This window comes from Procambarus clarkii, chromosome 6 (genome assembly GCF_040958095.1).
Source record: "Procambarus clarkii isolate CNS0578487 chromosome 6, FALCON_Pclarkii_2.0, whole genome shotgun sequence".
In the NCBI taxonomy this organism is placed as follows: domain Eukaryota; kingdom Metazoa; phylum Arthropoda; class Malacostraca; order Decapoda; family Cambaridae; genus Procambarus; species Procambarus clarkii.
In genome coordinates this window covers 9,312,265-9,324,654 of record NC_091155.1, presented here as the reverse complement: position 1 = coordinate 9,324,654, position 12,390 = coordinate 9,312,265, and the positions used below count along the sequence as shown (strand labels likewise).

Here is a 12,390-nt window from a genome sequence, read left to right as displayed (position 1 = left end):
CTCAAAAGGTAAGTATTGTTCTTACAGAACATTTAATGGTTAATTAAGATCTTATGATGTAATCAATGACATGACAAAAGAATCATATAGTCTGCATCACAACTTAATAACTAGAGTGCTAGTAGATGAGATGGTAGGTTGCTTGGAGAAAAGGTCTTCAGGGCAGCTCAGGTAACCATGGCTGAAAAAAGACCAGCATTTAATATAATGAAACTTCTCTTCCTGGGTGAGCCCCTCTGGCTCCCTGAGGCTATCACATCAAGATGGATTCCAAATACCTGCAACACACCCAAGGTAAAGCCCTTAACCAGGCGGTCTGACCTCAAAGAGCAAACTCCACTCTGTTTGTAAAAGTGAACTTTCTAATGTTCTTTCGACAGCTTTGTACAGTTAGCTTAAATCTATGACGTCTTGCTCTTGAGATTTCAGGTTTCAAGAATACTTTTTATCAATTTTCTCAATTCCCTTTACTATTTTGTACATATTGATCATTTTGCTTCCTTTTCTTCAATCTTCTAGCTTTGGCATACTGACTAAGCTTGCTTTTCCAAATTATATGGGAAGGGTGTCCTGCCGGATAAGCCAGATGTTCGGATCATTCTTGCAGGGAAAGTCCCAAAAACCAGCGTTGAATGTAACGAAATGGCATTTTCTGGCCAAGCCCAAGAGGCTCCCTGAAGTTATCCAAACCAACATGTGCCATATTAGTTTGGTGTCATCAGTCATGGGAGTTCTGTATGCCTACTAGAGATCATGATCCAGAACCTGGTCCCTTCAGAGGCGTAGGGAGCAATGGCCATATGAACATTTAGAGTACATCATGTCTGCCATCCAACCAGTTCTCTTAAAATTACGTTGCTTTTCACTCGTTTACCCGTATGGCCAAAAAACCAGTGTTGAATGTAATGAAACGCCATTTTCTGGGTGAGCCCCGGAGGCTCCCTGGAGCTTACTGGGATAATGTATGTTATATTAGACCGGGACATTAGCTAAGGAGTTCAGACCTACCAGGGACCAGCGCCAGAACCTGGCCCCTTCAGATAGGTTTCAGGGAGCAATGGCCCTGGAAAACCCCCTTGTGGTTGGGGTTTTCCTTATCTGCCATTGACCGGGGTTAGGCACCCAGAAAGGTAGGCATAACAAAACAAACCCCACATGGAAAAAAACTAAAACAAAAAACCGAACAGAGAGGTAGAAACTCGCTACAATCCCAAGGAAACAAGCAAACAAGCAAACATCACACTTTACTGCCGCGCCGATCGTCCGCACAGCCCTCCCTGCCCTGAGAGGGGGAGGGGGGAGCCCTGGACCTACTGCGCCGGCTGCCTAGCATCAGTTCGGAAGCTAAGCTTCAACCAACGCAAAAAAAATGCCGATCGGTGGGAGGGAGGGTTGCCAGGGAGCCTCCGGGGCTCACCCAGAAAATGGGGTTTCATTACATTCAATGCTGGTTTTCTGTGGGGAGCACCTATGGCTCCCTGGAGCTTCATACCCAAAGAGAAGGAAAAGAAAGGGCTGACCTGGGAGGCGGCCACTACGAACTCCGCAATGCAAAGCCGAGACAACAGGCTGCAACCTGCGACCCAAGGCAACAAGAACGCACAGGTGCAGACCCGCATAAAGAATGGGCGGCCAAGAACCTGCGCGACCCATAAATCCCTGCGCCCGAAATGAGCCCTAGACGTCACCAACACAGCAGCAAAAGCTGCAAACATCCGAACAGCATGGGCGCAAGGACAGACCGCAGGCTGGAAGACTGAAAAACTCTGCGGACGACCTGGGAGACCCATGCCCTGAAACAGAGAACGAGGGGAACCGGATCAACCCAAAGCACATCCCCAGACATGGTAAGCAGGTAACGGCAAAAAGCGCAATCGGTCAACACAGGACACACCCCCGGCCAAACCAATCAAGCATCAATAACCCAAGAACCCCTCCAGAAAGCAGCCGTCTTGACCGTCGCCAGAAGGATGGAGAAAGGCTGCAAATGTACAAACCTACCACCAGTACCAAAGAGCAGAAATCTGAACCGAAATGGCTACCACAAACTGAGGAGAAGATAAGAAGGCACCCTGATCAAAGACCAGGACGACTCAGGCGATGCATGAGCAGGCCGGAGGTGAAACAAAACACGAGAAAGCGTACAAAACGGGGCAGATGTGATGTCCACCCCGAATGCAAGCCGGAGCGGCTCCGCCAGTGCCGCACAAAACGAGGCGACAGTAAGAAACATCAAATAACTGTAGTCCTGAAAACCCAAAAAGGACAAGACAACCCGATGCGAAAGAGAAGACAACCTACAAAGAGCAAGAAAAAGTGCATAGAAACACCAGGAACGTCATAATGTCGCCAAGACGAAGCTCACAGGTGGGACACCGTCAGCAAAGCCACCTGATCACCACAGAGATGGTGATACCCGCGTCAAAATACCAGACGCGAAGAGCTGAGGAGAAGGCCAAACCAGTCACGAACAGGACCGATCCGACCTGCCGAAAGAGGCGGAGCCGCGGGAAAATGCCCCGGGTTCAGACACCTATCAAGTAGCGTCTGAAAATAAAGCTGGGCCAGCCAACCGAGCCAGAAGCAACAGCTGGACCGGGAGAAGAGGAACAAGTACCCCACCTCGACCAGTCCTGCTGAAAAGCATCCACCATGAACGCCTCGCAGGCGGGAAAGGGCACCACATAAAAAGGGGCGATGCCTAGACCACACCAACTCGAAGACGTCCATGGCTAGGACTCCAAACGTCCGGCAGAGCCAACAAAACGAGTTGGCGACGACTGGCCAATCCGCGAACAGAGGAGTGAACTGAGACAGCTGACTGCCAAGATGCAAGACACACCCCGGACCTGAACCTCATGGTTAGCCAAACCCCGAGAATCAAGCAAACGAGCCACTCTAAGGGACCACCCCCAAAGGTCAAACACCTAAGTTCCGGCAAAGAACCGCCAGAGAACAGTCCGAACGGAGCTGAATGGTAGAGCACCGAGTGACCCAAACCCTCCAAAGTGCAAACCAGACAGCCACGAACTCCTGAACTGTGCTGTGAGCCCGACGGACGGACAGACCCCACTATCCCCGGCCGACCTGGTGAGCACTGGTCACAAAGCCCCAGCCGAGAAATGACCCATCCGTGAACACATCGAGCGAAGGCTCGGGGAAATGCCAAGGCACGGAACCCTGAAAACCCCAAAGAGGAAGCTGGTGATGCAGCACCAACACAAGATCCTCGGAGGAACAAACTCAACGATTGCAAGAGAGGCGGAAGGGGAGTCTCCAAAGGAACCAAACAGACGCTGAAGCCAAACCTGACCTTGCAGGCAGACCACTACGTCGAAGTTCAGACTCCTGCACAACTGCTCGAGCAACCACAGAGCAGCCCGGGAACCCCTCATGAACAGCCGAATGCGGTACCACCGCCGCAGAAAGGCTTCTGGAGGGAAAGACAAGGAGTGGCCCAAGAGCCCTAAACAAGACCCAGCCAAGTCCGAACCTGGGACGGAAACAGATGGAATGACTTCCAGATCACCAGGAAACCAAACCCGGCGATTTGGAAAGAACCACACCCCTGGCGAGCAGACAAGCGGACCGACTGGGAGCCCACACCAGCCAGTCGTCGAGGTAGGCCAGACTCCGAATCCCAAGCAGACTCAGACAGGGCACCAAGATCCGGTAAAGATGCGTAAAAACACTCAGTGCCAATTACAAAATAGGGAAGGCAACAAAAGTGGTGGTGGTGAGGCCTGTAGCTCCACCACCAACTGTGCCAGTCCCGGAACCCTGGAGAGGAACGTGCCAAGAAGTGACCCAGAGGTCCAGGGCCACTATCCAGGTACCCAGCCCCAACAGAAGCCAGACCGGAGAAAACAGTCCTCCGAAGAGGGCAAAGAATCCAGGGCGCAGACTGAGCGAGTCCAGAGGAGCTGCAGATTCGCAAGGCAAATGTCTGCATAGAGCAGACGGGAACCCCAGAAGGATGGGGTGGATCGACCATGTCCAAACGCACCCACCAAGATGACATGACGAAGCGCAGGGAAGGAAGCCCACCCTGCTAACTCCGAACCCCCAATAGGAGGAGAAGTCGTCCGCCGCTACCAGAAGCCGAAAGACCACCAAAAATGCTCACGAACTGTGGGACCAAGTGAGAGCCAACAGAGCAAGCTGCTCTTCCCAGTCCTACGTCAACAGCGAAGGGAATGGAACCCCTTTCAAAATTAAAGTAAGAGTGTGTAATTACCTAAGTGTAATTACCTAAGTGTAGTTACAGGATGAGAGCTACGCTCGTGGTGTCCCGTCTTCCCAGCACTCTTTGTCATATAACGCTTTGAAACTACTGACGGTCTTGGCCTCCACCACCTTCTCACTTAACTTGTTCCAACCGTCTACCACTCTATTTGCGAAGGTGAATTTTCTTATATTTCTTCGGCATCTGTGTTTAGCTAGTTTAAATTTATGACCTCTTGTTCTTGAAGTGCCAGGTCACAGGAAATCTTCCCTGTCGATTTTATCAATTCCTGTTACTATTTTGTATGTAGTGATCATATCACCTATTTTTCTTCTGTCTTCTAGTTTTGGCATGTTTAATGCTTCTAACCTCTCCTCGTAGCTCTTACCCTTCAGTTCTGGGAGCCACTTAGTAGCATGTCTTTGCACCTTTTCCAGTTTGTTGATGTGCTTCTTAAGATATGGGCACCACACAACAGCTGCATATTCTAGCTTTGGCCTAACAAAAGTCATGAACAATTTCTTTAGTATATCGTCATCCATGTATTTAAATGCAATTCTGAAGTTAGAAAGCATAGCATAGGCTCCTTGCACAATATTCTTTATGTGGTCCTCAGGTGATAGTTTTCTATCTAGAACCACCCCTAGATCTCTTTCTTTATCAGAATTCTTTAAAGATTTCTCACATAATATATAGGTTGTGTGGGGTCTATGTTCTCCTATTCCACATTCCATAACATGACATTTATTAACATTAAATTCCATTTGCCAAGTGGTGCTCCATCTACTTATTTTGTCCAGGTCTTCTTGAAGGGCATGACAATCATCTAAATTTCTTATCCTTCCTATTATCTTAGCATCATCAGCAAACATGTTCATATAATTCTGTATACCAACTGGTAGATCATTTATGTACACAATAAACATCACTGGTGCAAGAACTGAACCCTGTGGTACTCCACTTGTGACATTTCTCCATTCCGATACATTGCCTCTGATTACTGCCCTCATTTTTCTATCAGTCAGAAAATTTTTCATCCATGATAGAAGCTTACCTGTCACCCCTCCAATATTTTCCAGTTTCCAGAACAACTTCTTATGTGGAACTCTGTCGAAAGCCTTTTTTAGGTCCAGATAGATGCAGTCAACCCAACCATCTCTTTCCTGTAATATCTCTGTGGCTCGATCATAGAAACTGAGTAAATTCGATACACAGGATCTTCCAAATCGAAAACCATACTGTCTGTCTGATATTATATCATTTCTCTCCAGGTGTTCTACCCATTTAGTTTTGATTAGCTTTTCCAATACTTTCACTATTTCACTTGTCAATGATACAGGTCTATAATTGAGGGGGTCTTCCCTGCTGCCACTTTTGTAGATTGGAACTATGTTAGCCTGTTTCCACACGTCTGCTACGATTCCTGTACACAGGGATGCCTGAAAGATCAGGTGAAGTGGAATGCTGAGCTCAGATGCACATTCTCTCAGAACCCATGGTGAAACGCCATCTGGGCCAGCTGCTTTGTTCTTACCGAGCTCCTTGAGCATTTTTTCCACTTCGTCTCTAGACACCTTTATGTGCTCTATGTTGTTCTCTGGAATTCTTATTGTATCTGGTTCCCTAAAGATTTCATTTTGTACAAACACACTTTGGAACTTTTCATTTGTTGTTTCACACATTTCCTTTTCATTTTCCGTGAATCTGTTTCCCATTTTCAACCTCTGGATATTATCCTTTACCTGCAATTTGTTGTTTATGAATTTGTAGAATAGGCCCCGTTCTGTTTTACATTTATCCGCTATCCCTTTTTCAAAATTTCTTTCTGCCTCTCTCCTTACTGCCGTATAGTTGTTTCTCGCATTTTTGTATCGCTGGTATGTTTGGGGGTTTGGCCTCTTCCTATACTGATTCCATTTTTGTGTCTTTTGGTCTCTTGCCCTCTCACAATTTTTGTCGAACCAATCCTGTTTTCTGGCCCTGCATCTCTGTTTTGGTATGAATGTTTGTGTGCCTTCCTCGTATACTGTATTTGTAAAAATTTGGCATACATTTCATTTACTTCCCTGCCTAGCAACAATTCTGTCCAATTACACTCATTAAATTTTTTTTGAAGTTCCCCATAGTGTCCTCTCCTTAAATCAAGTTTATCAATTGTTTCAATGTCCCCATTTACTTCTAGATGATATCTTAAAGCATAATCAATGTCTAACAGGACGTGATCACTCTTTCCCAAGGGAGGAAGGTACTGGATGTCAAATATCTCTTCTTCTTTCCTGGTGAATACTAGATCCAGTACTGACGGTACATCTCCTTCCCTCATTCTTGTGGCCTGCTTTATGTGTTGATACATGAATGTCTCCAGAATGAGGTTCACAAATCTGCATGTCCAAAAGTCCTCCGTTCTTGCTTCATAGGCCTCCCAGTCTATTGCTTTAAAGTTGAAGTCCCCCAGTATCAACAGTCGTGATTTATCTTTATCTGCTTGTACAATAATATCTCTCATGACCATTATGAGGCCCTCTCGTTTGTCATCTAGTTCTTCCTTTGTCCATGTGTTGCTTGCTGGTGGGCTGTAGGCATTTACAATTATCAGCTTATCATCCTGATTCCAGACCTGCAATGCCATTTGTCAATATCTCAAGGGTTTTCAAATATTAACTCTTTTACCTTCAGGTGTTTTTTCACCAGTACAGCCACTCCTCCTCCCTTCCTAGTTTTCCTGTCACGTCTCCAAACTGAGTAGCCTCTTGGGAATATGACTTCATTTATTATATTTCCTTCAAGTTTCGTTTCTGATAATGCAACAATATCTGGGACCCTAAGCTGGATTATATCTTGCAACTCCAAAGTTTTTGACCTCACTCCATCTATGTTGGTATATACAATTTTCAGGAACATGTTCCCTTTTCCTTTGCTCTTTACTCCCCCTTCCACTACTGATCTTGTTGCTTTGTTTTTATGTACCATTTCACAAGCTTTCCAGTCCCTGTCACTTTGTAAAAAAAAGAATTTCTGTCTTCTTCATTTCTATCCCCATTTAGACGTTTTGCCTCAATTAGGTTCATTTTCAGCTTTTCTCTGTCTTCCTTGGAGAGGTCTTGTCTTATTGACCAAGATTTGCCAACCTCATCACTCTGCAGTTTCCTGGCATTTCTTAGCACTTCCATCATGTTTTTCACTCCATTAAACGTCACCCTTAAGGGGCGGTTCTTTTCTTTCTCATATTTTCCTATTCTTCTAAAATCACAGACATTTTCCTTTGAGCCTTCTCCTAAACCTACTATTTTCTCTATGATTTTCATCTCTTCTGCCGCTCGGTCCACCCTAGATGAAATTTCCTTCTCTAAACATCCAAAAATGATTATGGACTTAGTTCTATCTGCAGTGTTTTGTACCAGTTTACTGTTGGTAACCAGTTCTTTCCTAATTGCTTGCCTAATTTCTGCTTCTTGTTGGTCACTTCTGGTTTTGACTTCCAAACACACTTCTTTGATAGTCTCTTTCTCTTTTACAACTTCAGCATATGTCGCTTTTATTTCTTCTTTATACTTTTCTAGTTCTTTATTCACCTCCTCTATGTGAGTTGTCAGTGAAGTTTCCAGTTGGAGATCCTTACCTAACTCTATGTTAGCCCTTAGGCTTGCTTGGAGTTGTTCACCATATGAGTCTATTTTCTTGTTTATTTCTTCAAAGTCACCACACTTCACTTTCCATGCCTCATTTTCTTTCACTAGTTCCTTGATTTGCTCCTCCTGATTTGTTACCTTGTCTGTTAATGCAGTAATAATCTTACCTTGTTGAAGCATACTCCCTTTTAGAGTGCAAAGCTCACTCCAAAGAGCTCCATTGTCCTCTTCCAATTTAAGCACTTTTTCTTCATACGTGTGTGTGTGTGTGTGTGTGTGTGTGTGTGTGTGTGTGTGTGTGTGTGTGTGTGTGTGTGTGTGTGTGTGTGTGTGTGTGTGTATATATGTCGTACCTAGTAGCCAGAACGCACTTCTCAGCCTACTATGCAAGGCCCGATTTGCCTAATAAACCAAGTTTTCATGAATTAATATATTTTCTCTAATTTTTTTCTTATGAAATGATAGAGCTACCCATTTCATTATGAATGAGGTCAATATTGTTTTATTATAGTTAAAATTAACTTAGATATATGACCGAACCTAACCAACCCTACCTAACCTAACCTAACCTATCTTTATAGGTTAGGTTAGGTTAGGTAGCCGAAAAAGGTAGGTTAGGTTAGGTTAGGTAGGTTAGGTAGTCGAAAAAACATTAATTCATGAAAACTTGGCTTATTAGGCAAATCGGGCCTTGCATAGTAGGCTGAGAAGTGCGTTCTGGCTACTAGGTACGACATATATATATATATATAAATATATATATATATATATATATATATATATATATATATATATATATATGTCGTACCTATTAGCCAGAACGCACTTCTCAGCCTACTATGCAAGGCCCGATTTGCCTAATAAGCCAAGTTTTCATGAATTAATTGTTTTTCGGCTACCTAACCTACCTAACCTAACCTAACTTTTTCGGCTACCTAACCTAGCCTAACCTATAAAGATAGGTTAGGTTAGGTTCGGTAGGGTTGGTTAGGTTCGGTAGGGTTGGTTAGGTTCGGTCATATATCTACGTTAATTTTAACTCAAATAAAAAAAATTGACCTCATACGTAAGGAAATGGGTAGTTTTACCATTTCATAAGAAAAAATTTAGAGAAAATATATTAATTCAGGAAAACTTGGCTTATTAGGCAAATCGGGCCTTGCATAGTGGGCTGAGAATTGCGTTCTGGCTACTAGGTACGACATATATATATATATGTATATATATATATATATATATTTGTATATATATATATATATTTCATTGAATATGACCGCATATTCTGTATTTATTATTTTCTGGTTTAGGGCTTCTATCCCTCTAACTATTTTCTTAGCATCAGGGCTTAATTGAATTAAGCCCTGATGCTAAGAAAATAGTTAGAGGGATAGAAGCCCTAAACCAGAAAATAATAAATACAGAATATGCGGTCATATTCAATGAAACATGTTTGAAAGAAAACCTGCTGCCAGTATACACCAATATATATATATATATATATATATATATATATATATATATATATATATATATATATATATATATATATATATATATATATATATATATATATTTGTATATACAGTGGAACCTCTATTAACGAGTTTAATCCGTTCTGGCACCGAGCTCGTTACCTGGAAAACTCGTCTTTGGAAACAAATTTCCCCATTTAAAATAAAGGAAATAAATTTAATCCGTTCCACTCCCAAAAACATCCATACTTGTATGACTTTTTTTTATGTAAATATAATACTGCACATGTAAATATAAATGTTTTGTTGTAGTGTTTTAATATTTACTTTACCTTATGAAGAGTAGTTGCTGGCTTGAGGGAGACAATGGAGAGGTGGGAAGGAGGAGAGGGGTTATGGTGTGGAAGGAGAATCCACCTCTGAGTCAGGCGGACTCTCTCTTCTTGGGAATTTCACCCAAATTTCATTTCAAATGTCACACAAGGATGCGTTAGACCAGCACCAAATAAAAAACTACGTTGATTACACTCGTTGTGTCAACAATATAATAGTCTTACCCCGAAGATACAATACAATGCCGTTTTCTCAAATAGGCAATGTGGTTATTAAAGAAAACGGAAATTTCATGGCAAACTTGTATACAATCCCCAAGTCAATCGGATAAGAATTGGATTTTATAGAAATATTTGCTCAAATGACGCTTGAGCGCGGTGTTTGGGAACATTCAAGAGAAAAAAAGTGTGTTATGTTCAAGCGACATATACCTGCGAAAGTGATAACACTTTCATAAAGTGTTATCACAAAGTGATAAATTAATTAAACATTTTCACACACCGGGTTGTCACTGCTTTATCAGGGCAGCTTTTCCAAGAATGCGTTCACCTTTTCAAACATTCCAAACACTTCCCTGATCTCAGTTTAAGAGGCAGCATCCTCCCTTACCTCCTCATTCCCTTACTAATGGTGTAAATTGTTGATGAGGACCTGCCATACTTCCTTGTGAGATCAATCACACAGACACCACACTCATGCTTTGCTATAATTTCCTTCTTTAAATCCACAGTAATTGTGTCTTTCTTCCTCTTGACAACACTATCTTTAGCAAGCAGCTTCTTTGGAGACATCGTTTGTTACAAATTGTAGTCGCAAAACCACTAAAAACCCAAAGAAAAGCTCAAATAAATCCAGAGGGATGCTTGTCGTGTGAGATACAACAACAACACTGGCGTCGGAGGCGTCCGAGAATTTGCGAGAACCCGCGAGACGCTAGGAAGCGCCATGTGGTTTCACTCGTTAATAGAGGCGAGCTCGTCAATAGAGACAAATTTGCTGCGAGTGGCTTGCTCGTTACTGGAAAAACTCGTTAATAGAGCCACTCGTTAATAGAGGTTCCACTGTATATATATATATATATATATATATATATATATATATATATATATATATTATTAAATATGACCGAAAAAGTAAGATTAATAATTCTAACACGAATTTTCTCAATCTTTCGTACATTACGCTTCACTGTTGGAGGTAAATCAAAAATCACTTCTCCAAAATTCATTTTTATTTCTAGTCTGACGCGACACGGGCGCGTTTCGTAAAACTTATTACATTTTCAAAGACTTCACAAATACACAACTGATTAGAACTTACGTCTCTCTGATATTATATCTACATTTGAGTGAGGTGGGAAGGATGATGTGGCATTAACACAAGACAGAACAGGGGATATTAATAGGGTATTAAAAGTATCAACACAAGACAGAACAGAAACAATGGGTATTGAATAGAAGTGTTTGTAGAAAGCCTATTGGTCCATATTTCTTGATGCTTCTATATTGGAGCGGAGTCTTGAGGTGGGTAGAATATATATATATATATATATATATATATATATATATATATATATATATATATATATATATATATATATATATATATATATATATATATGTATATGTATATGCATGTATAAATGCCATGTGTATTGGCATTTGCCTTTCTATTGGATAATTTCAGCAACGTGGAGAGGGGGGACCTGCTGCATGGGTAACAGCTTATCCTCCATATCTACCTACCCAAGCTTTGCCTCCATAGTCTTTAGACTGAAGGATGCCTACTACTATATAAAAATACACACACAAGGCGCATTACACACGTGCATATGTACATGCGCATACACACGAGTACACACACACAGACACGTAAGTGTAAACATGTACATGTATTCACCTAATTGTGCTTGCGGGGATTGAGCTTTGGCTCTTTGTATATATGCATATATGTGTACCCACATACACGCATATATACACAAGAAAATAAAGGAAAATTAAAGAAAAGAAAAATACAAGCCACTGACCAGTAGGCAGAAAACACCACGCCGGCCAGGCGAAGAAGATACAAAGAAAGCACAAAACTGCATCAAAAGGCCCACCTCGACAGCAAAACCCAAAGCCCCGGCTTTGGGTTTTGACAACAACATATGCGAAGATCCAAAAAGATTAGACTGCAAACCATGAAGACCCCGGAACCCCAGAAGGCAGAACCGGGTCATACACGAGGAAACAAAGCCCCCTGAACCCACAAAGGGGGCCCAAGAGGAAGAAACCTCTGGAACGAAAGCAAAGAACCCAAAGGAACGGAACCCGGAATCGAACCAAGGTGAGCCAAACTACCACATTTGCTGGCGGAAATATACCACAGAAAGACAAAGCATGGCCCCCAGACAAAACCCCTAGGGAAACAGCCATAACAGACAGAAAACCGAGGGACAAGGTGAAGGAGCAAGCATAAACAGAGGGACACTGAGCCCAAACCCAAAACTTATAGAAAACCAACACCCAAGCATTCCCAGAGGAACAGAAGATGAGTAGAAAACACCAGAAAAGCAAAGAAATGGCAACTGGAGAATAAAACCCCAGAAAGTGGTGAAAAATACACCCAAGACGCTCACTCGTACACCCAGGTGCATGTAAACAAACTGCAGCGGCACCCTGGTGGCCACGCCGGAAAACCAGCACACCAGACCCAGAGGCGGCCCGAAGCGCCTCCACATCCTTCTCAA

The 12,390-nt window shown here is 42.8% G+C and overlaps 1 protein-coding gene across 2 annotated transcripts in view; it reads right to left on the bottom strand.

The window, feature by feature from the left end:
* Positions 1-12,390, bottom strand: part of LOC123752967 (repetitive organellar protein) — a 133,121-nt gene that overhangs the window by 12,692 nt on the left and 108,039 nt on the right. The window contains exon 6 of one of the 2 annotated variants that reach the window (XM_045734976.2): positions 10-181. The exons of the other annotated variant lie outside the window; for it this stretch is intronic. The gene's annotated coding sequence lies outside the window, so the exon portion shown is untranslated. Of the gene's footprint in view, positions 1-9; positions 182-12,390 lie in introns of those variants that run through there. 2 annotated transcript variants of the gene reach the window in all.